At 41.8% G+C, this 26410-nt stretch overlaps 1 protein-coding gene across 16 annotated transcripts in view; it reads right to left on the reverse strand.

Moving 5' to 3' along the window:
• Positions 1-26410, reverse strand: part of TMEM164 (transmembrane protein 164) — a 386200-nt gene that overhangs the window by 338067 nt on the left and 21723 nt on the right. For 2 of the 16 annotated variants that reach the window (XM_070290936.1, XM_070290941.1), the window contains one exon: positions 23085-23156. The exons of the other annotated variants lie outside the window; for them this stretch is intronic. The gene's annotated coding sequence lies outside the window, so the exon portion shown is untranslated. The remainder of the gene's footprint in view (positions 1-23084; positions 23157-26410) is intronic. 16 annotated transcript variants of the gene reach the window in all.

A 26410-nucleotide genomic window follows, 5' to 3' on the forward strand; every position in this document is an offset into this window, starting at 1 on the left:
CAGTGACCCAGAGGTTACAAACACATGTTCAGTGAACCCAAAGCAGCTCCTTTTGCCTAGAGAATAGAGTGCGAGGGGAAACCCATAAGAAATGATGCTGGAGGCATGAGCAGAAGCTAGATCACACAAGGTCTGGGAAGCCATGTGAAAGACTTTAAATTGTTCCCTCCCACGAGTCCCTACGATTCTGCTCAGAGAGTGCAACTCGGATGTGTGAATATATGCCAAGGATCACAGGTCTGAAACTCTGGTGCTTTTTTCCCATAAAAACACTGTTAGGGAGACTTCCCTGGTAATCCAGTAGATAAGAGTCCACCTGCCAATGTAGTGGACATAGGTTCAACCCCTGGTCTGGGAAGATTTCACATACCATGGAGCAACTAAGCTCGTGTGCCATAGCTACTGAACCTGCATGTTGCAACTATGGAAGACCATGCACCTAGAACCCATGCTCCACAACAAGAGACGCCACTGCAATGAGAAGCCCAGGCATCACAACAAAGAGTGGCCCCAGTGCAATCAGAGAAAGCCCACACACAGCAACAAAGACCCAGCCCAACCAAAAATAATAAAAAACACTGTTTGGAACCCTGCTGAGGGGCTGAGGGACTCTACTTCCATTCCATTCCAGATTAAACAGGCTTTTGCCAGCTGGTCTGGGAACCAGAACCCCAAGAATATTGTTTCCACGGGAAAATGCAATCTGAATTCTAAACAGATTTCCAAAGAAACCTTTGGAACAAAACCCATTCAACAGTTGTTGGAGAATGCTTGGAAAGCAATGAAACATAGGACCTTGCTTTCCTCCATGGAGCCAGTGTTTGAAAAAAAAAAAAAGACTGAACACTACAACCACTGTCTTAAAATAAACACAATATCCTCACTTTGATTAGTAGGGTTATACTTAGGTACAACCATTGAGTGGCACCATGCATTCATATACTTCAATTACCACAAAACCCCAAATATGTTGCAGATGACTGGCAACTTCCACTCTAAATAAAGACAAGGCAGAAATGGAGAAGAGGGTGGTCTCGTTAAAAAGAAACGTGGATGTAAACCAAGTCAGTAACTTCCACACAACATTCCTATGTCTGTGCCTCTTCAGGCAGGAACTCAACAAATATTGAGATGCTGCTGCTGCTGCTGCTAAGTCGCTTCAGTCCATGCCTCTTCAGGCAGGAATTCAACAAATATTGAGATGCTGCTGCTGCTGCTGCTGCTAAGTCGCTTCAGTCGTGTCCAACTCTGTGCGACCCCATAGACGGCAGCCCACCAGGCTCCCCTGTCCCTGGGATTCTCCAGGCAAGAACACTGGAGTGGGTTGCCATTTCCTTCTCCAATGCATGAAAGTGAAGAGTGAAAGTAAGCGCCATCTAATTCTGTTTAGTCAGTGTCTCCACTTTTCTTCAATTTCCTTTCAGTAGAGAATCCTTACCTATTAGCACTCAGAAAAACACTTCCTCTTCCCACTTCCACATGGAAGAATGACCCACTTCCCCCACCCACTCATTCAGTCTAACAGTAAGGGAAATGGAAGTGGTGGTAGTTTCCCAGAACCACCCTCCAAACCCCCTCAGGTCATTTTATGGAGCAGTAATTCTCCAAGTTCAGGGTGCATAAATATTCCCTGGAGACGGGTGAGTCATATCCCCAGGTCAACCCCCCTACCCCTTACCTGGACTCAATAGGCCTGGGGAAGGGTACAGGAATCAACATTTTTATTTTTATTTTTATTTTTTTTTATTTTCATGTGTTTTATTTTTTTTTTTTAATTTTTAGTTTTTTATTTTTTAAATTTTAAACATTTTTAAAAGGCATCCAAGGTAACTGAGGCAAATGGCTTAAAAACCAAACCTTGAGAAACTCCACTGTGGAAATTCTAGCCAGCTGAGTCCCCACCCCTGAGCTCAGTCATGTCCAACTCTTTGTGACCCCATGGACTTGATAGAATTCTCCAGACCAGAATTCTGGAGTGGGTAGCCATTCCCTTCTCCAGGGGATCTTCCCAACCCAGGGATTGAACCCAGGTCTCCCGCACTGTGGCACATTCTTTACCAGCTGAGCCACCAGTGAAGCCCTGAACTGAGAATACCAGTTGCCAATCAGAACTGGCTGGGTGATCTGATGTGAGACAGTGACTGAGGGCAAAATGGACACAAGAGAAGAAAACAGCATCCCAGTCAGTGTGCCCCCAGCTATACTTTAGTTTTTAAAAATCCCATATTTTTACTTTAATCCAAGCAGATGGCATTGCCTTTCCAGCAATCTCCTCCTGGCACCAGAAAAGGAACTCAACAGAGACCATTTAGAAGGAAGGTATAGAAGTGGGAAGAGAAACAATGTTAATTTGCTTGGCCCTGCCCCAACTTGCTCAGCCTCCTTACCTCTCCTGATGGTTGGTTTCCATTTCTGGAACTCTGTGCTGCTGTGGCAGAGAAGAGAGGCCAAGGTGGGGCGGTCTTCTCTGACTCACATTAACGTTTTCCTCTATTACATGAATAATCAAGAGTTGACTGGAAAGAGGAATAAACGAAAGGCAAATATTCTACTGAGAGGTTAAATAGGATAAAGAAGGCCCCCTGTTGGTTGAGAGATGTGAGGTGATAAATGAACAGTCAGAATCCCTGCCTTTTTTCATTTTCACTGTTTGCCAGGAACACAGATTTAAAACCCATAACGTCAGCACTGAGCCTGAAAGAAATAATCAGGTATCTGTTTTTTTCCACTGTTCCTCATAATACCCAGAAGAGTCTTCAGCAGTTCCTGTTAACCCTAAAAGCCTGAATGTTAAAAACTGCTGTTGATTCAGCCCCAAAATTTACAATTGTGGACCTAGATCTGGTCTATTTTATTGTGGTAAGAACATTTAACATGAGATCTATTCCCCTAACAAATTTTAAATGTACAATAGAGTATTGTCAATTATAGCACAATGTCATACAGCAGAGCTCTAGAACTTGTTCATCTTGTATAACTGAACCTTTATGCTCACTGATTAGCAATCTCCCAGGCCCTGGTAACCCTTCCCTCCCAGCTTCTAGTAACCATCATTCTACTCTGATTCTATGAAGTCGACTAGTTAAATACCTCATGTAAGTGGAATCATGCAGTATTTGTCCTTCTTTGACTGGCTTACTCAAGGTTCACCCATATATCATGGCATATGACAGGATTTCCTCCTTCTTAAGACTGAATAGTTCCACTGTGCATTTTTATATTTTCTTTATCCATTCATCCATCATTGCATGGCATTTGGGTCGTTTCTATATCTTGGCTACTCTGAATAGTGCTTTAAGAACACTGGTTGGCTAGGTATCTTTTCAAAAGCCTGATTTCAGTTCTTTCAGCTAAATACTCAGAAGTGGTAAGTAATTGCTGGTTCATATGGTAGTTCTATTTCTGAGGAATCTCCATACTGTTTTCCATAGGAGTGCACCATTTTGCATTCCTATCAACAGTGTACAAGTGTTCCAATTTCTCTACATCTTCACTAACACTTATATATATTTTTCTCGCTATTATCAAGACATGGAAAGGCAAGTGTTGGTCTGACCATTTTTACTGAAAGAAAACAGTCCTACTCAAGTTGACTCAACAAAAAGAGAGGTTTATGGTAAGAAAACAGGTATTCCATGAGAATCTGTGTGGGATAATGCTTGGCCTTAGGGGATCTGGAAGGCGGTTCTAGGTCCAAGGTGGTTACGAGGAACAGCCACCCTGTCTCTCAGGGCATCTCTCCTCCTCTTACTGTTTCCTCATGGCTTCTCTCTCCTCATAGCACCAGCTTGGACTTGGCCTGACATGCCTGCTCCCCTCCCTGTCATTTTTTGGCTCCTGTCCCAGCTGCTGCTGCTGCTGCTAAGTCGCTTCAGTTGTGCCCGACTCTGTGCGACCTCACATGTGGGCCTCACGGCAGCCCACCAGGCTCCACCGCCCCTGGGATTCTTCAGGCAAGAACACTGGAGTGGGTTGCCATTTCATTCTCCAATGCATGAAAGTGAAAAGTGAAAGTAAAGTCACTCAGTTGTGTCCGACTCATAGCGACCTCATGGACTGCAGCCCACCAGGCTCCTCCGCCCATGGGATTTTCCAGGCAAGAGTACTGGAGTGGGGTGCCATTGCCTTCTCTGGTCCCAGCTGCAAACTGTCTTATTTAGTCTCTCAGCTTCCCAATTCTAATTTCCTAGGAGAGGAAACTGAATGGCCCAGCTCATCTTATCAAGCTCATATTGCGCCCCAGGTGACCCACTGGCTGTTTGGGGGACAGGTGGCCACTCCCAGTCCAGTCAGCCTAAGGCAGGGAGGCAAAGTCTCCGGCACAGTTCATGGCTACTGCCCCCTCCCATCCCAGCACAGCAGGCAGGAGTGGTTTGCCTTTGAAGGTGATATGGATCCAAAAGCACAGTAAAATATATATGCCCAAGTCTGAGGCTTTGCATGTAATTTGAAAGTCAATAATATGTCCATTCATGAGCTTCCAAGACCCATATTTTAACCTTCATAATTAAGAAAAAAGATAGCATCTGACCTCAACATAGGCTTTAGCCCTCAGCTGCCTACTAAACTGACCTTTTTAAACTGGTAAAAAGAATCCAAGTGTGTTTTAAAGAGGAAAAACTTTAGTACTTTAATTAGGCTTCCCTGGTGGCTCAGATGGTAAAGAGCCACTTGCAATGCAGGAGACTCAGGGTTCAATCCCTGAGTAGGGAAGATCCCCTGGAGAAGGAAATGGCAAACCATTCCAGTATTCTTGCCTGGAAAATCCCATGGATGGTGGAGTCTGGAGGGCTATAGTCCATGGGTTGCAAAGAGTTGGACATGACTGAGCAACTAACAAAAAAATAAATAAATAAAAGGCAAAAACACTGTGCTGTCAGCTCCCTGAGATAGACAGGAAAGGAGAAGAAAGTATTAGACAAATCCTGATAAATGGATACCACTGGCCTTTAGCCCATCTCTCTTGATAGTCCTTCAGTCAGCTTGCTTTACACCATATGAGCATCTTATCTTCCTCCAAGTTTCTCCAAGTAGCATGTGAGGTCAGCGTTCAGTGTTAAGTAGAACAAGCGAGCAGCATCACAAACCGACAGATGGCAATTGAGAGCTTATCACTCTGGGATTATTTAATTCCCACACTGGAGAGTAAAGCATTCTGACAGCCACTTCATAATGGCTGTCAGACACTTTAACCACTTTCAGGCTAAACCTTCCCCTCCATAACCTTATTTCCTCCCATCAATTCCCAGATGCAAAAAAAAAAAAAAAAAATTCATAAATGCCACGCCTGCTAAAGTCAATAGCTTTGCTAGTGACAAGTGCCTAGACCAAGGACAACACAAAAACACTGACAACCATGGAGAATAAGAGACCCAACAGGTCAGAACAACAAAAAATCTGATGGTGGCCATTTGTAAAATGAGCAAGAGATGATGAGAAATTAAAAGGTTGCCTTGCTTTGAAAACAGGTTTCTCAAATTCAGACTACATCCTACTGGAGTTGAAGAGATTCCAAATGGGGTTTCAAAGATCAGAGCTGCAAAATCCTAAAGACTTGTGAAAGATTTTGATATTTAGTCTTATCTCACAATTATCCCTGAGCAGCTTAGTTTATTGAAGAGTTCTCCTGGAACTCTTAGTAACATTAATTGAGTTGCATCTTATCACTCTGGGTAAGTTGTGGTAGCTCTGGAGGAGGGAGCAGGCAGAAACACACTCTGTTTCTGGTACCCAAGAGCAGTTATCTTTTCGTCCCATGAATCACCTATTATCCCATGAGTCACCTATTATCCCTTCTTCAAAATAGCCCTTCAGTCAGAAAACCAAATATCGAATACTAACCCATATATATGTGGAATATAGAAAAATGTTATAGATGGCCTTATATGCAAAACAGAAATAGAGACACAGACACAGAGAACAAAAGTATGGATAACAAGGGGAAAGAGGGATTGAGAGATTGGGATTGACACATATACTCTATTGATACTATGTGTAAAATAGACAACGATGGGGACATATGAGTAGGACAGGGAAACTCTACTTAATGTACTGTGGTGACATAAAAGGGAGGCAAGTCCAAAGGGAAGCAGATACAGGGAGCGGATATATGTATATGCTGGAGAAGGAAATGGCAATCCACTGCAGTATTCTTGCCTGGGAAATCCCATGGACAGAGGAGCCTGTCGGGCTACAGTTCACGTGATCGCAGAAGAGTCAGACACGACTTAGCGACTAAAGGACAAACATACGTATACATATGGCTGATTCATTTTGCTATGCAGTAGAAGCTAACACAGCAGTGTAAAGCAACTATACTGCAATGCAGACTAATTAAAAAGAAAATTAGCCCTTCAAAATCCCTTATGCTTCTTTCTCATCGTAGATATTATACAGCAATTAAAAGGATGAAGTCACGCTACATGCACTGGCATCTAATTCTACTGCCCAGTGAAGACAGTTTCAGATTGTAAGGAATCAACCCAGTTTTGTTTAAAAAAAAAAAAAAAAGATAAAAGATCTGAAAGATTAAATACAAGCCGTCAATGATTATCTCTGGTAGATAGGATTATGGAGGATTTTCACTTTCTTTTTTGCCATTTTTCTTACAAAACATGGGCCTGTTTTTCTGTTTGGGGCTTTTTTTTTTTCAATCAGGAAAAAGATAGTTTTAACCCTGTGCAGTTCATTGGTAGGTAGTACCAACATGACATTGGTATGCATCTCCAATTTGTAGGTTCTGGAGTGGCTGGAAGGGAAAGAGTACCACAGAAGGGTCTCTTTTACAAGAAAGCCATTCACTCTGTTTATGGAAGTCAGCACTCAGTATGTACATCCCATGAATGTGACAGAAGGCAGTGTACACAGAGGTCAAACACAGTGGCTCTGGAGTCCAGGTTCAAGTCTCAGGCTACTCCAAACTTGTTTTAAGCTTCCTCCTCTGTTGACTGATGATTCTGTACCAAACACTTGGAACATGTCAAGCATATGATGTGCTCAGCAAATAGTAGCTATTCTGAAAGAGTTGTAATTGAAAATCATTTTCATTTAATTTCAGTTATAATGTCTCCAATTTGATTTAAAATACTTTCAGCATGGACACTATAATATGTGTGTTTATTAGTTTTCTACACTGTAGGATAGTTAATTAACATTTAGTGCTATGCTAGAAACCCAGTACCACTAGCTAGCAAGAGTTGATTCTGTGCATCTTTCCCTGTTAGTTTAGTGAGGGCAGATTGGTAACTTGAAAAGGACCATGCAAATTGGCAAATGCTATAAATCAGGATTTTAAGTGTTTAACCAGTACCTCACTGTTAACATCTGAAAAACCCTAACTGAGATAAGGGGTGATTAACTACAATTCACAGCTATTTTGAAGAAGGGATAATGGGTGGCATATGGGACAACAAGGTTGATAACTGCTGTTGGGTACCAGAAACAGCTATTCTGTCCGCTCTCTCCTCCAGAGCTACCATAACTTCAGTTCAGTTCAGTCGCTCAGTCGTGTCCGACTCTTTGCGACCCCATGAATCACAGCACGCCAGGCCTCCCTGTCTATCACCAACTCCCGGAGTTCACTCAGACTCACGTCCATTGAGGCGGTGATGCCATCCAGCCATCTCATCCTTGGTCGTCCCCTTCTCCTCCTGCCCCCAATCCCTCCCAGCACCAGAGTCTTCCTATGAGTCAACTCTTCGCATGAGGTGGCCAAAGGACTGGAGTTTCAGCTTTAGCATCATTCCTTCCAAAGAAATCCCAGGGCTGGTCTCCTTCAGAATGGACTGGTTGGATCTCCTCGCAGTCCAAGGGACTCTCAAGAGTCTTCTGCAACACCACAGTTCAAAAGTATCAATTCTTTCAGCTTTCTTCACAGTCCAACTCTCACATCCATACATGATGACTGGAAAAACCATAGCCTTGACTAGATAGGCCTTTGTTGGCAAAGTAATGTCTCTGCTTTTGAATATACTATCTTGGTTGGTGATAACTTTTCTTCCAAGGAGTAAGCGTCTTTTAATTTCATGGCTGCAGTCACCATCTGCAGTGATTTTGGAGCCCAAAAAATAAAGTCTGACACTGTTTCCACTGTTTCCCCATCTATTTCCCATGACTTACCTGGAGTGCAAATCAATGAATGTTGTTCAGTTCGAAACTGAGAACTTTAATTAAAGCCCACAATCAAGAACTCAGCAAGGAAAAGACAAACTATCCAGTTTTTTAAAAGTAGGCAAAGAACTTGAACAGGTATTTCTCCAAAGACATTAAATGGCCAATGAGCACATTATTGGTTATTAGGGAAATACAACACAAACCACAATGAGATACCACTTCACACCTACTAGGATGGCCATAATTTTTAAATTATAAAATAAGTGATAGCAAGAAGATGGAAAAATTGGGACCTTGGTACATCACTGGTAGGAATGCAAAATAGTTCAGCTGCTGTTGAACAGAGTTCTACAGTTCCTCAAAAAGCTAAACATAGAATAACCATGTGATCCAGCAATTTCACTCCTAGGTACATACCCCAAAGAATTTAAAAAAAGAGACTAAACAGATACTTGCAAGTCAATGTTCATTACAGCATTATTCACAATAGTCAAAGGGAAATAATCCACGTATCCACAGACAGATGAATAAACAAAATGTGGTATATCCATAAAACAGAGTATCATTCAACCTTAAAAAGGAATAACACATAACATTATGCATGACCCTTAAAAACATTGTGCAAAGTGAAATAAGCCAGACACAAAAGGACAAACATTATATGACTCCACTTATATGAGGTAGCAAGACAGGCATGTTCACGGAGACAGATAATAGAACAGTGGTTCCCAGGGGCTGGGGGAGGGGAAAATAGGGACTTACTGTTTAATGCTTAATGGTAAGGAGTTTATATTTGAAACGATGAAAAAGTTTTGCAAATAGTGGCGATGGTGGCAGAACGTTGTGAACATAATTAGTGCCACTGAACTATGCACTTCAAAATGGTTACAATGGCAAATTTCATTATATATATATATTTACCACAATATAAAAATACTGTAATATATCAAAAATCATTAATTGTACACTTTAAGTGGGCGAACAGTATGGTACATAAATTATATCTCAATAAAGCTTTCTTTAATCCCTCAAGCAAGTCATAGGGAAATTGGGAAGGGGGTGATGAAGGCATTCTCTACCTTGCTCATGGCAGATACTGGTCAAAACTTGCAAAACCCTATCCGAAAAAGGGTGAATTTTACTGTATATAAACTATACCTTAATTTTTTTTAATGGATAAAAAGCTATACTCAAATGCTTCTATGAAATCCTTCAAATGGTTTGTTAATTAGAGCAATGGACATTAGAAACATATTTCACTGGAACTTCTTGGTGCTCAAGATGAGTGGACCAGTTAGAAGTATTTAGGCACTCCCACCCTTGCAAACCTTGAACGTAAGAGTTGGCCAGCCCAATGACCTTCACCTCTTGGGAATGACACGCTAGGTTCAGGAGTCCCAACAAATCTTATGTACAGACATTTAACGGAGGTTTTGAATGTGCCCTTTAGAAAAGTAAGGTGAATCCTATAGCTAGAATACTGTTATATCTATCTCCAGGGAAACTTTCTCACAAGACAGTGGTTGGCAACAGGAGATGGAATGTCTCTGGGCATACACATCAGGCTGTCTGACTGTTTTCTGCCTGATGATTAATAAATGTTTGTGTGGTAGAATTTGATCTGAATTGCTTTCACTGTAATATCCTGGTTATAGGGAGAGAACCTTATAGCCCTCACCTACCTCTAACTGTTGAAAATCAGTGATACTCACCAAAACAGAATCAAGTAACTGGACAATCAAATTGGTTTATTAGGTATCAATTTGCAACAAATATTTTGGGGACTTCTGTACAATCAGGGGTGTGTCTGATTTTGATAGTTTCCTTCGAGTAAAATCAAAACTGAAGAAATAAAAACATCAACTTTCCCATTCAGGCTACATGGCTAACAGGGATGAAGGAATAGAAGCGGTTCATGTTTATTACTTATTTACAAGGTAATCCATTCTGAAAGAGATGGGAATACCAGACCACCTGACCTGCCTCTTGAGAAACCTATATGCAGGTCAGGAAGCAACAGTTAGAACTGAACATGGAACAATTGACTGGTTCCAAATAGGAAAAGGAATATGTCAAGGCTGTATATTGTTACCCTGCTTATTTAACTTATATGCAGAGTACATCATGAGAAACGCTGGGCTGGAGGAAGCACAAGCTGGAATCAAGATGGCCGGGAGAAATATCAATAACCTCAGATATGCAGATGACACCACCCTCATGGCAGAAAGTGAAGAGGAACTAAAAAGCCTCTTGATGAAAGTGAAAGAGGAGAGTGAAAAAGTTGGCTTAAAGCTCAACATGCAGAAAACAAAGATCATGGTATCCAGTCCCATCACTTCATGGGAAATAGATAGGGAAACAGTGGAAATAGTAGCTGACTTTATTTTTCTGGACTCCAAAATCACTGCAGATGGTGACCGCAGCCATGAAATTAAAAGACGCTTACTTCTTGGGAGGAAAGTTATGACCAACCTAGACAGCATATTAAAAAGCAGAGACATCACTTTGTCAACAAAGGTCCATTTGTCTAGTCAAGGCTATGGTTTTTCCAGTGGTCATGTATGGATGTGAGAAAGCTGAGCGCTGAAGAATTGATGCTTTTGAACTGTGGTGTTGGAGAAGACTCTTGAGAGTCCCTTGAACTGCAAGGAGATCCAACCAATCCATCCTAAAGGAGATCAGTCCTGGGTGTTCATTGGAAGGACTGATGTTGAAGCTGAAACTCTAATACTTTAGCCACCTGATGTGGAGAGCTGACTCATTTGAAAAGACTCTGATGCTGGGAAAAATTGAGGGCAGGAGAAGGGGACGACAGAGGATGACATGGCTAGATGGCATCACTGACTTGATGGACGTGAGTCTGAGTGAACTCCGGGAGTTGGTGATGGGCAGGGAGGCCTTGGGGTGCTGAGGTTCATGGGGTCACAAAGAGTCAGACATGACTGAGCAACTGAACTGAATCCTACATTTTTTAAATTAAAGTACAATTGACTTACATTATTATGCTAGTTTCAACTGACAATATAGCGATCCAGTATTTTGATACATCACAAAATGATCAGCAGGATAAGTCTAGCTACCATCTGTCATACAAGGTAATACTATTAAATGAATTTTGTTTCATGGAAGGATTTCCCATTTAATCTGCTGCTCACCTAGGTATTTTATCCCAAGGGTCAAACTTTACCATATGGATCCAAGAAGAAGAAAAAAAAGAAAAGGATGACATTTAGCAGTAGCAAAGATCAGTTTGGGGGCACATCAGAGGCAATGTGGTTATGAGCCCAAGCAGTAGGTACCTTCAGACGAGCGTGGAGGGAGGTTCAGTGAAACAAGAGAAAGCAAAAACCACCAGAAGGAAGTGAAGGCTTTTTTCTGTTCTCTCTCTTTTTTTATTATATTACCCTGTATTGTATCATCATGAAGTAACTGTACACAACTCCTTACAATACAGATAAAGGCTGTGGGAACTCACATTCTGACAGAACTAACAGAGTTGCAGTTACAGCTCTGAGGTCTTAAATCGCTAGGGACCTAGATCAAGGGAGACCATGACATGGTTCCATTTCCCTGAGTATTTTATAAAGGGGACATGCCTCGTCATTTCACTTAAAGGAGGTTGATCTTGAGAACAATGACAGCCAATTATTAAGCCCATGTGCCAAAGTCAGGACAGGGTTATAAAAATATAAGCAATGTAATAAGGAACACAGTGGGGGCAGTAAGGAGCAGATAGAAGGAAGAAATGTTCAGCCTAATTGAAAAGTTGGGTAGGGAGAAAGCAATGAGACTAAAAATCTCCTAATGAAGAAAATGAGAAAATTTTCACTGGTCCTTCAAGGAAGTGGACCAGTGGGAACAGAATGGATGGGCTGTCAGGCTGTCTTGGAAGGTTCAAGAAGCAATCAAGACACACCTTTCAAAGCACCAGGCCCACAAAGGGCACTCACTAGTGGTGACCAAACAGCTGGTCTTCCCTCACATAGGTGGCCTCTCCCACCTCCCAACTCCAAGCCTTCGAAGCTGGTGTGGATCTGAGCCACAGGAAGACACACAAGAACTGGAAGCTAATGCAAAAATAAATCATTTGTGTTCTCTGATGGGGCTCGGTTTTGATGGAGTTGGTGAATCACTACTGCCCAGCTCTACCCAATAAAGGAACAACCAATAACTCCCTACCCCTGCCAGTAGTTTGCGTGCCCCTGGAGGAGACAACCTTGCGACACCACTCTCTCGTCATTCTTCTTCTCGTGAATTGCTAATGGCTCCCTGTTACTGACCATATCAAGTCCACCTGTCTCCTCTGGATAGTCCAGCTTGCTGTACTCTGCCTCTGCTTGGCCTCTGCTCAACCATCTCCCTCCTTGCCCAGCGAAGAGTTCCCACTAGAAGCACTTTCCATTTGGAACCAAACTCACAGCTTCTTCACTCACCACAGTTCTACCAGGATCTGGGCTGCCTTCCCAAAATTCCAAGCAGCCGCCATGTCAAGGTTACTGTAGATTATTATAAATACTGAGCTTTTCTTAGCCATATGAAAAAAGGGGACTGTACCTTTCAATATTCTGTATGATCCTGCACTGTCCAGTATGGTAGCCACTACTACCCATGGCTATTTATGGCTATTTCCAACTATTTAAAATTAAATAAAATGAAAAAATATCAGTTCCTCGCTTGCAGTAACTACATGTCACTATCCCCACATGGCTAGGGGCTACTGCACTGGAGAGTACAAATATAAAACATTTCCATCAAAATACAAACTTCTATTGGCTAGTGGAGTACTACACTATACACACAAGAAAGAAATAGCCTAACGTGTGCTAAAATTGTCATTTACCACCTCTTGGAAACCTTGAGGAACCATGTTTAATAAAAAGGAATGCACAGGACTCAGGGATACAGCTCATCTCAAGTAACGAGGAAAGCATTCTTATCACTGATCCCAAAGAGCTCTGCAATCACAGGTAATTACCATACTGCATTTTTGTTAGCTTGTTCTTGTAGGGGGGAGGGTAGTCATTGAAGTCACAAGCAGCAGACCTCAGGAACCCTTCAACAAAGCATTGATAGACTAGTCAGACCTCTGTATACTAAGCTCCTTGGTAGGTTCTGGGAGCCAAAGGGAGAGCATGACCCAGTCCCTGCCCTGGGAAGAAGTCCATACACAGAGAACTACCGAAGGAGGCTGAAAGGAATAAAGGCTGTAAGAGAAGGACCTCGGGGCAGAGAGAGCAAATGAATGGGAGGAAGAAGAGAGGACTGCACGGACAGGGAGATGACTTCAGATCTGGATCAAGCTATAGAGGATGAGTAGAATTTTGAAAAGGAGGTTGGAGGATGAAAGGGGATAACTGCATAAGCAAAGGGGGAAGGAGTGCCCAGGGTGTATTTATGGCTGAGTGAGACAAGGAAGAAATATGACAGCTAATAAACAATTCTTTGAAAATTTCCCCAAGCACTCTAATAATCAAAGAATACATTAAGATGCCATTTTCACAAAGATTTTGCTTTAGTGAAAATCTGTTGGCAAGGATGAGATGGAACAGGCTTTCTTCGACGCTGCTGGTGGGAATTAAATGGGTACTACGATTTTGAAAAGCCATATTAAGCTCCTTAAAAACATTCCTTCCCCTTGACCTGATAATTCCATCTCAAGGAAAATGACCTACACAAAATAATCTAAATTATAGAGATTAATGCACAAAGCAGTTTTTTTGCAGTCATTTATAACAGAAAATAACAGGAAATGATTAGGTAAACTATAATCACCTTATAGAATGGAGTACTATATAGCTGTTAAGAATTACACCTATGACAAATTTTAAATGACATGCAAAATGTTTGTGAGAATGTTATGTGAAAAACAAAATCAGGGTATAAGTTTGGTACAATACAATACATAGTCACAACCATATAAATCAATATGAATAGAAAAAAGAAAATAAAGCAAAAATATTAACATTCTGGTAAGATTGCGGGTGATTTTTATTCACCATACCAGGACTCACCAAACTATGACCCACACACCAAATCTGACCCACAAATTGATTTGTATATGAAGTTTTACTGGAACACAAACACATGTTCATTTCTATACTGTCACTGTCCATGGCTGATTCTGTGCTACAAGAGCAGATCTGAGTAGTAGTGACAAAGACAAAATAGTACCTACTATCTGGCCCTTACATAAAAATGTTGCCAACCCTTGTATCTTTTAAATTTTCCATAGTAAGTAGGTATTAATTTGCAATGGGCTTCCCTTGTGACTCAGCTGGTAAAGAATCCACGTGCAATGTGGGAGACCTAGGTCGAATCCCTGGCTTGGGAAGATCCCCTGGAGAAGGGAAAGGCTACCTACTCCAGTTTTCTGGCCTGGAGAATCCCATGGACTATACAGTCTATGGGTCACAAAGAGTTGGACATGACTGAGCAACTTTCACTTTCATCACTTTGCAATAGTTTTCTAAAAGGTGTACTGCCACTTCCCTGGTGGCTCAGATGGTAAAGCACCTGTCTGCAGTGCAGGAGACCAGGGTTCAATCCCTGGGTTGGAAAGATCCCCTGGAGAAGGAAATGGCTACCCACTCCAGTATTCTTCCCCAGAGAATCCCATGGACAGAGGAGCCTGGTGGTCTACAGTCCATGGTATTGCAAAGAGTCAGACACAACTGAATGACTACCACACACACACACACACACACACACACACACACACACACACACACACACACACACACACGAACAAGCTAACAACCTCAGATTTTATTCTGCAAGTAACTGGGGGCTCTAGAAGCTTATGAAGAAGATAGGACATGATCTGACATGATCACTAGATCACCTAAGAAGATGGAATTTAAACTGAATGCCAGGCAAAGTCTGTGATTCATCAGCGGCTGTGATTCTGGGCCACTCTCCATTTAAAGGGGAAGATTAACTTAAGATGTGGCTTGTTGTTTCCAAACTTCCTCTTGTGAATTCAGTTCAGTTCAGCTCAGTCACTCAGTTGTGTCCAACTCTGTACAACCCCATGGACTACAGCACACCAGGCTTCCCTGTCCATCACCAAATCCCAGAGCTTACTCGAACCCATGTCCATCAAGTCAGTGATGTCATCCAACCATCTCATCCTCTGTTGTCCCCTTCTCCCTCCGCCTTTAATCTTTCCCAGCATCAGGGTCTTTCTAAATGAGTCAGTTCTTCGCATCAGGTAGCCAAAGTTTCAGTTTCAGCTTCAGTTCTTCCAATGAATCTTCAGGACTGATTTCCTTTAGGATGGACTGGTTGGTTCTCCTTTCAGTCCAAGGGACTCTCAAGAGTCTTCTCCAACACCACAGTTCAAAAGCATCAATTCTTTGGCACTCAGCTTTCTTTATAGTCCAACTCACAACCATACATGACCACTGGAAAAACCATAGCCTTGACTAGACGGACCTTTCTTGGCAAAGTAATGCCTCTGCTTTTTAACATGCTGTCTAGGCTGGACATAGATTTTCTTCCAAGGAGCAAGCATCTTTTAATTTCATGGCTGCAGTCACCATCTGCAGTGATTTTGGAGTCCAAGAAAATAAAGTCTCTCACTGTTTCCATTGTTTCCCCATCTAATTGCTATGAAGTGATAGAACCGGATGCCACAATCTTAGCTTTCTAAATGTTGAGTTTTAAGCCATCTTCTTCAATCTCCTCTTTCACTTTCATCAAGAGGTTCTTTCCTTCTTCTTTGCTTTCTGCCATGAGGGTGGTGTCATCTGCATATCTGAGGTTATTGATATTTCTCCCAGCAATCTTGATTCCAGCTTGTGCTTCTTCCAGCCCAGCCATTTCTCATGATGTACTCTGCATATAAGTGAAATAAGCAGGGTGACAATATACAGCCTTGACGTACTCCTTTCATGATTTGGAACCAGTCTATTGTTCCATGTCCAGTTCTAACTGTTGATTCTTGATCTGCATACAGATTTCTCAGGAGGCAGGTAAGGTGGTCTGGTATTCCCATCACTTTCAGAATTTTCCAGTTTGCTGTCATTCACACAGTCAAAGGCTTTGACGTAGTCAATAAAGCAGATGTTTTTCTGGAACTCTTGCTTTTTTGATGATCCAACGAATGTTGGCAATTTGATCTCTGGTTACTCTGCCTTTTCTAAATCCGGCTTGAACATCTGCAAGTTCACAGTTCACATACTGTTGAACCCTGGCTTGGAGAATTTTGAGCATTACTTTGCTAGCATGTGGGATGAGTAAACCTCCTCTGAGGAAACCCTATGAAATGGTCTCCTCCCTGTAATAATGACCAATCAAATTTGCTCCTCCAAAGGAAAGCGGAGGCCATATGCACATCTGTGACTTCTGCCTGGAGAGACAGTTTAAAAGTTCAGGGTGGTAATCCTCTATTGGTGAAGTGAGTCCTCATCTTCCAAACTTCTTCCTGTCTCCTACTTTTCATTTATATTCTAGAAGGGTACAGGGAGATGATATTGGGTAAAGGGCAGGGACGGGCAGGAAAAGGCATAAAAGTAAACAAAAACTTTTAGACACTTCTGTCTCAAGGGCCCTTAAGGAGTCACTAGATCTACCTACCCTTAGAATATGGTCAAGGCCCTAAATCCTATCTCCAAGGAATATGGTCCTTCTGGTTTTTTCCTTAGAAAGAAGAAAGATGGTTTGTCAGAGAAAGCCTCGTGTCCACAGGTTTTCTGCAGGTTCTCTAAGCCCTCACCATCTGCCTCAGGCCTGCTTCCCCAGGCGCACTGCAGGAACCAGTTCATACAAACCACTGTTTACTCATTCTCTCAGGAATGAACACAGCGAAAGGATGGAAATAGTCTGAAGACAAGTTTCGTTTCAAATAAACACACTACCAATCATAAAAAAAGATTAATCATCTACAGAATAAGAAACTTCAGACTACCATAATTTCAGGTCTGGAGGCAATAAAAACATAGTAAACAGGTCTCTGGGTTTTGGCTGTTTTTTCTTTCCTTTTAAACACACGATATTTGGGGGCATTTCAGCAAACGAAAGCTGGGAATTTCATTTGGGGCACTTTATAAAACAGAATGATTTGCATGTAACTCTGGTAGCTGTTTTTTAGAAGTTGATTTATGTTGTATTTTATTGGTTCACAGGAGATATTGGAAACAGAATGCACTGAGGTGCTCAATTATTTAACAGATCGTACTTAACATTTTATATTTTAACATATACCCAGTGCCAACAATTGTTCTCATGAGCTTTCTAAACCATTAAGCTGCACTCCTCTCCTTCTTCTAAATCAAATATAAGTAATTTGTTGTCATAGCAATGCTTCTTCCCACTCCAAAATAGTTCAATACAGGCTTTGTTTCTGCAGACAACTATCTGTCTCCCAAAAATTGGTCATTATCTGCCATCTTCTTGACAAATGTCTTATTAAATTTTGCTGCCTGGCTTCTACAGTCATCAGGAGACTGTATTTCTGTGGCACTTTCTAGCACATGTACAGGAAAGGGGCTTATAAAAGCCCTGTGGAACTGCCTGGAAGCATATCACAGCTAAGTCGCTGAGTGACAGCCAATCTCCCCAGTCATGATGACATCGATCCTTTGCATTACTACCCAGCTTAACAGTTTATAGAGTGCTGCCACTCACTCCACTGTACTTAAGGCAGTACTGGGTAATGCTTTCTTATATGCTTCTTCATTTCCCTGCACTGAGTGGGCTATTGAACAGGGCATATCAGTAGTAAGCTACACTTGTTCTGACCTTTATCCTCTAAGGCTAAGTTCTGCTTCTCTAGCCTATTGATGAGGTATATATTAAGCAGCTGAGGGCAATTAAATAAGCTTTGGAATTGCAAATAGATGGAACATCTGAGACACAGGATATCATTTGGCCAGTTGCTTGTGCAATGGCTCACTGACAGATATTAACTGTTCAGATAAACACACAAGACCATCCCCCCAGAGTCAGCAACAACATTCACGCTAATCTCATATTTGTAGAGCTTGTTAGTTAACAAAGCAGTTTTGCAAAAATGGTCTTACTTTGACTGTACCGCTTGTCTATCCATCCCCCTAACAAATGTAAACACAGCTGGATTAGGATATGAGTACCTAAAATCTTATTCCCTGCCTTACAGTTTACCGTTTTAAAATAACAATGAACAATTGGTATTTTCAAGCAGCCATAATCTGTAGAAGCCAAAACCACCCTCCCCCACCACCATAACCATTAGGTTTGAATTTCTTTCACATCAAAATAAAAACAAATCAGAAGGAAAAGAATCAAGAGGGTGAGGAGAAGAGATTCTTTGACATCAGCCACAGTCTTTAAAAGGAAAAGAACAGGGTTGAGGAGATGGATTTCCAGGAAATTTCCCTTTTCTTTATACATTCCTGTACTTTTAAGGTTTTTTTTGTTGTTGTTGTTTATCTATGACCATATGTTACTTCTATAATCAAAAGATAATGAAAGTGGGTCCTAACTGGCTCACCTGCTCCTCCTTCTTTACAATTCTCTGAGAGGGAAGGAGGCACTAGTGAAGAGGACCAGCTCATAGTGCTTATTTCAGAAATACAATCAGAACCAGGGGCTGCCCTAACAGAGCCTGAAAATGAGATTTCACAGAACTACACAGGCTCAAGAGCTGAAGCTGAAAAGCTCTATTCCCACCCAAATGTGACCAGATGTAATTTGTCTCTCTGTATGACTTCCAGCTTCATGTGGTCTGATTCTATTTGAGAATCTAATAAAAGGTGTAGTTGTTGCCATCATTTCTGTTGCTTGGTCCTCCTGAGTGCTTGTCTCCCACAGACTTGATTTTCTTTCTGCAGAGTGAGCAGGAGCTGATTAATTATTTAGAATCCCTATGCAACTATTATCTCAATTTCTGCACACCTCACCCCTGTCAGGTGGAAGGGGAATGAGCACTACCCACATAATTACATCCACTGAAACTAAAAGGCAGAGAGGTAACTCAATTTGAGCCATATCCCACAGAAAATGCTAGGCAATAAGAAGCAGAGTGCCTAAGGGTCTGAAACCTGTCTGACCAACCAATAGTAATGTCTATACGGCCCAAGAGAAATAAAGCTCTCTTTCCCAACCTCTTGCCCAACCCAAGACTGTATTTCAAAACAGCTTTCAAAACTGTTTTAATGATGACAAAAAGCCTCTGGCTCTTGAGGATATGAGGGTGTTAATTTTGTTTGGCAAAGTCAAATTGCTTCAAGAATTTAATTCTATGCCTGGGAAGGTGCAATTTGGATTTTAAATGTGTTTCTTCCCTGGAACTCAAAATCCAATTTACCCAGCCCCCCTAGAAGGATGCTTTTGCTTTCACCAAGTCACCCTTACTAATCTACCTACAGGCAAAGTTGTGCCTGTCTTGAACACCTATCTTGAGCATTTCATTAATGGACCTAACAAAGAAAGGGGAAAAGTAACTTACTACCCCTAATAACATAGCAGCAAAATGCATAAAGTAAAAGTTGACAGAACTGAAAGAACTAGATTGGCCCACCCTTGCGGTGGTAAATTTTAACTATCCCAACAACTGATAAGAGAAAGCCAATGAAAAACTGGGTAAGGGGTGTCAAACAGGAGCAACATTAACAAGGTTGATCTAGTGGACACCAGCCTCATGCTGGGCCACAGAGCATCAAATTTCAAAGAATCAGACCACACAGACCACATCCTTGATCACAATGTTTCTAAGTTAGAAATCAATAACAAAATAACTTAGAAAATGTTTAGCAACGTTAAAAAAAAAAAACATCCTAAATACCCCATGGGTTAAGAAATCACCATGGAAATTATAAACTAACAACAAGTTCCAAATATCCTTGGAACTAACAACAAATAAAATACTGCATACCAAAGTCTGTGGGATCCAGCTAAAGCAGCACGTGGCTCAAAATGATTAGCCTTCAATACTTTTAGTCAAGTAAAGTCTGAAAATAAATGAGTTAATAAGCATCCAACTTAAGTTAAAAAAAGAACAAGGGATAAAACTGAAAACATTTTAAACTGGTTTACAGAACAATTTTTTAACTAGCAGAAATAAGAGTCATACTAGAAAGAGGATTAATAAAGCCCAAATTGCTTCCTAGAAAAGATAACAAAACTTACAAATCTCTGGTGAGGTTGATTTTTTAAAATAAGTAATACTATCAATGAAAAGGGAGCTGCCTTTTTCATATCTGCAGTTTCTATAGTTAAGAGGCTATTAACCATTTTAAACCTCTAAGTATGAGCATTTAGACAAAATGGTCACATTCTTGGAAAAACAAATTACTAACACTAATTAAAGAAGAAATAGAATACTTGAAAATTTCTACCATCATGAAAGAAATTGAAGCAGTAGTCCAAAATCCTTTCACAGAAGACACCAAAGCCCTGATAGTTTTACTGGCAAGTTCTAGCAAGTACTCAAGAAACAAATAACTCTCATCTTCTGCAAACTATTCCAGAGTTCAGAAAATGAGGAAGCATTACCCAGCTCATTTTATGAAGCTAGTAATAAAAACCAAAACTTTACAGTAACAGTACGAGAAAGGAACCACAGCCAGACTCATTTCTGAACAGTTGTAAAAACACCAAATCTAATTCTAGCAAATCATATCCAGGAACAAGAAAGATAATGCATCGTGATCAAGGTCATTTCATTTCAGGAATGCAAAGCTGGTTTAGTATTAGAAAATCAACATGATTTACCACATTGAAAGATTAAAGACCAAAAGTAATATGATCACCTTAACAGATGAATAAGTCTTTGATAAGAAGCAACATCCATTTACGACTAACAAGAAACAACTTAGCAAACTCAGAATAGATGTGAACTTCTATAGTCCAATAAAAGATATCACCAAAAATTTTACAGCTTAACACCTGGTTAACAGACGGTAAAGAAACTGCCTGCAATGCAGGAGACCCAGGTTCAATGCCTGGGTTGGGAAGATCCCCTGGAGAAGGGAATGGCTACCCACTCCAGTATTCTTGCCTGGAGAACCTCATGGACAGAGGAGCCTGGCAGGCTACAGTCCATGGGGCCACAAAGAATCTCACACGCCTGAGTGACTTACACTTTCACTACCACACTTCATGGTGAAACACTTCAGTGTTTCCATGGTGCTAGAACCTGCCTGCCAACAAAGGTAACCATAAGAGACCTGGGTTTGACCCCTGGGTTGGGAAGATCCCCTGGAGGAGGGCACAGCAACCCACTCCAGTATTCTTGCCTGGGAAATCCCATGGACACAGGAGCCTGGCAGGCTACGGTCCATAGAGTTGCAAAGAGTCAGACACGACTGAAGAGACTTAGCACACACGCACACCCTTTAAGACAGGGAAAAAGACACGGGTATCTATTATTGCCACTTCTGTTAAACACTGTATTAGAGGTCTCAACCAGAATGGTAAGGCAAGAAAATGGTATTAAACATAAAATGAGTCCAAAGGAAGAGACAAAGGTTTCACTCATTGTAGATTATGATAAAAAATGAACAAAAATCAACTGTATTTCTGGACATCAGCAAATAACAATTACAATGTGTAATTTAAAAAGGAAAAAAAAAAGACCAGAGACTTTACAGGAGAGCTGACCCTGAGTTTGGTGTCAGACTACCTAGTTTCTAAAACCAGCTTCACCACCAGCTGGCTAGCAATTTAGCTATTTTGTGCCCTACCTTTTAAATTCTTGTGAAGATTAAAAGAGTTAATAGGCAAAAAGCATTTAGACCAGTGCCTGATTCCAATGTATTCTTTTTAATGGCTGAGTAATACTCCATTGTGTGTATGTACCACGGCTTTCTTATCCATTCGTCTGCTGATGGTTCTAATGAGGTGGATGAAACTGGAGCCTATTATACAGAGTGAAGTAAGCCAGAAAGAAAAACACCAATACAGTATAATAACACATATATACGGAATTTAGAAAGATGGTAATGATAACCCTGTATGTGAGACAGCAAAAGAGACACAGATGTATAGAACAGTCTTTTGGACTCTGTGGGAGAGGGAGAGGGTGGGATGACTTGGGAGAATGACACTGAAACATGTAAATTATCATATGTGAAACAAATCGCCAGACCAGGTTTGATGCATGATACAGGGTGCTCGGGGCTGGTGCACTGGGATGACCCAGAGGGATAGGATGCGGAGGGAGGTGGGAGGGGGGTTCAGGATGGGGAACTTATGTACACCCGTGGCGGATTCATGTCAATGCATGGCAAAACCACTACAATATTATAAAGTAAAAATAATAAGAATAATAATAAATAAAATAAGGCAAAGAACAGGCATAAAGGAAAAAAAATAGACTTGTACCTGGAACAAAGTAAAAGCTGAATAAATGCTAATTGTTATTATCACTGTGAAGAAATAGTTAATAGGCCTATTATCAAGAGCCCTGAGGTTCAAATTATTGGACTGACATCTCATGGGTAAAAAAGCCAGGGAGCCACCTGTCATAGTAGCCAATGAAACTCAGCCATGTTGTCCCTTAGGCTTGGCACCGAACTCCCACACCAAACATACAGCTCATTACTCATACACCCTGCTGTCTGCAGTGCAATTAGCAAAAGCACACACCTTTTCTCTGGAGATTTCCGCCCCATCTTCCCAACTCTTTTAACTGACAGCTAAAGTCAACAACTTCAAGCTTTCTGTGAGGATAAGATCCAGAGTTCTTGATGGTTCTTGACGGTTCCTCTTCATCATCAAAAGACAAGGCAAACCTCAGCCCCTTAGGGCAGACTAATGCCAGGAGAGTTTCTGGAGGTATTCAAAGAAAGGCTGTTATTTGTTACTGCCTCCATTTCTTGGGGGAAAGGGGATAGACCATAACTAATATTTCTTTGAGCACCTACTATGTTCCATGCACTTTTCTCAGGGCTTCACCAATATTAACTCATTTAAATTCTTTCTGTAATCTAATGAGACAGATAGAATTCTTAGCACCATTCTACAAATGAGACAGTGATTAGGTGACTTACTTAAAGCACAGAGCTCAGGAGTGACAGAAATTAGCTTCAAATCCAGATCTGTCTGCAAAGCCCTGCACCAAGCTAGAAGAGAAAGAAATAAAGGGGGGGAAGTGGGTACTGTGTGTATGAAGCAATGCATGTCATTTCTCCTTCTGTGAGACCAGAAGGCACAACTCCAGTGGGGACGCACACGACCATCAAGTGAATAGAAGACTGAAAAATCAGCAAACCAGCAGGGTTTCCAAGTTAGTGTTCATGATGTAACCAGGTAAAATGCTGCTGCCATTTCGTGGCATGACTGAGCACTATTTTTTTTTAAAACCCACAGAAATACTGCCCCTATGCGGCCTCATTTCACCCTCTCCTTCTCTGAAAACCAAGATAGTCATGACCAGGACACACACTCCTGTGAGTGTACACACACCCAGGTGATCATGAATAAGGTAAAATCGGGCAGGAGCTGAAGAACAGGATGTGCATGCCACTTGGGTTTTGATGTCTCCTGATTTTTATTTAACTCCTTCTACACAGCAGCACTGCCAGGCTAACTGACTTCATGGTGCCCAAGCGATGAATACCCCCAGCTGCTTTGATCTGAGACTGGTGAGCAAAGACTAACATGTGTGCTGCACTGACTACGTGCCAAGCCCCACTGGCATCATAAACCACCCATCAGGGCTTCCCCTTCCCTGTCCCCAAGTAAATGATTTTGTTCCCCCTAATGGCAGTACCTAACCTGAATGGCAGAAGAGATAACAAGAGCTTGGCTTTGGGGGCAGCCCCTCACAGCCCTTCCTGATGCAAGCTGACTGCTACATGTACCATCCAAGGTTCAAGAATATCCACATCCAAACACCCCAACAGTAACACAGAAATATTTTTGAAGATCTAAGCTACCCTTCTAACTGCAGGACCACATAGGTTTTATAGGTTATTAACTTTAAATGTTCTTGAATACAAGATGATTTTTGATGACAAAACAGATAAAGGAAAGGTCAGTTACACAAGACCTAGTTATGGGTCAACCTGCTCTTAAACTCTGAAGGGAAATAAAAGTTGCACATACAACCTGCTGTTCAGATTGCTTCCTTTCTAAAAACCACCATCACCCCAAACCATCTTACAAAACAGAACACACATTTTAATCATTCTAACCCAGAGCAATAAAATATGAGTGCCCCCTATTTAAGTGCCCTGTTACCCTTTCAGTTTTTATTTGATCTTCAGAAAATACTTTTAGCACCACAACAAGTCTTGAAATTAAATAACTGCCACTTTAACAAAGCTGATTAAATTTTGAGGTGGGTAAGAAGCTACCTGAAAAGAAACTATTTCTTTATAAACTCCCGAGGAAAATCAGAACCCGTGTGTAACTGCCTAAGCATGGTAAAGCCATTTGAGGTTAACTGACCCATCCAGGAAGCTCCTGAACGCACTATGAGATTCTCCCCACCTTTACACTTCTGATGCATTTTGTCCATCATCCAGTTCCTTGACTTTTCCATTCTGCCAGGAAGTGAGAAACGAACCAAAGTGTCATCAAATGCACGAGTTGGGAGGGATCTTAGATATCATCTGGTCCAACCTTCATTCACAGATGTGGAAAGTGAATCCCAGAGAAGGGAAGTAACCTATCTGACTTTGCAGTGTTGGTGACTGGCAAGTCTCCCAATACAGTCCACCCCACAGTAGAACAGAATTCTGCTACACGGGACTCTTCTCTTCTAATTCTTTAAATAGGCTTACCGAAAGTTGGCAGACTATTCTTCGTCCATAGGAAAAATATAATTGGTAATCTCTTTGTATTCTTGCCTGGAGAATCCCACGGACAAAGGAGTCTGGTGGGCTACAGTCCATGGGGGCAAAGAGTCAGACATGACTGAGTGACATACACACAAAATCTCTTTGAATGACAAGCTCCACTAGCCTAACAGTTAACACCACCAGTCTCGAAGTCAGCCAAACCTATATGTCTGTACCAGTTTGACCACTTTGTAGCTATGTGGCCTTGGGCATGATACTTAAACCTCTCTGAAGGTTACTGTCTTCATCTGTAAGATGGGAATGCCAATCATAGCACTGATCACACAGGGCATTCAATACATATTAGTTGTGACTATTATTGGGGCTTCCTAGGTGCTATTAGTGGTAAAGAACCCTTCTGCCAATGCAGGAGATGCAAGAAACATGGGTTCTATCCCTGCATCAGGAAGATCCCCTGGAGAAGGAAATGGAAACCCACTCCAGTATTCTTGCCTGGAGAATCCCATGGACAGGGGAGCCTGGTGGGCTACAGTCCATGGGGTGGCGAAGAGTCAGACATGACTGAAGCAACTTAGCAGGCATGCACGTGACTATTACCACAATCTGGCACAGTGGAAGGCAGAGCTGTTAGCTCTCTAAACCTTGTCTGTGTGGGGAAGGGGCCCAGGGAAGAGCAGCCCAGAATCTCTACCTGGAATTACACCTGACTCTTCAGAGAAAGCCCCAGATTTGGAACTGAATTTGGGGCTTGGGAACTGGTAGGGAACAGGGCTAGAAGAAACAGCCTGGTGCTGGCACCACTAGGAACCCATTGCCACTGTACTAATTCTCAGGCCTGCACAGAACACCAGGCCACCTCCTTCCTCTAAGGTAAGACACAACAGTTTAACAAAAAAAGGACTGAGGCAGAAAAGTGATAAACCTACTAAGCCTGGGAAGCCCATTAGAAACAGCAGTTTTGAAAAGTGCCCTAATTAGACACAGAGGGGTTAGAGTCAGTGGCTGTTTCAGTAAAGGCAAAATTCCCCATCTTTAGGCCTCTCCCTGCTGCTATTTAGTCGCTCAGTTGGGTCCAACTCTTTGTGACCCCACAGATTGCAGTCTGTCAGGCTCCTCTGTCCACACGATTTTCTAGGCAAGAATACTGAAGTGGGTTGCCATTTCCTTCTCCAGGAGATCTTCCCGACCAAGGGAACAAACTCGGGTCTCCTGCGTCGGCAGGCAGATTCTTTACCACTGAGCCACCTGGGAAGCCCCTTAGGCCTCTTGGGCCTGAGCTATAATTCCAGTGGTAACCAGTGCTGACCCTCCCTAGGCAAGCTTTTAAAAAAGACTAAAATGCAAACACTCTTCCCTCAGCTATAAGGTAGTGAGAGCATACAGCACAAACTAGAATTCTTGTTAAAGTTTTAACGCAGGCCATTAGGTTCACTTGCCCTTCAGCTGATCAACAGAATGTGCACTAAGACCTCAGAGGGAGGCAGCCCGACGCTCCGGCCCTGGTTTTGCCATCCCCAAGTGGGCTGACCTTGGGCAAGTCGTTTCCTGTGCTGGGCTTCTTTTCCCCACTG

This window comes from Ovis canadensis, chromosome X (genome assembly GCF_042477335.2).
Source record: "Ovis canadensis isolate MfBH-ARS-UI-01 breed Bighorn chromosome X, ARS-UI_OviCan_v2, whole genome shotgun sequence".
Taxonomy (NCBI): Eukaryota; Metazoa; Chordata; class Mammalia; order Artiodactyla; family Bovidae; genus Ovis; species Ovis canadensis.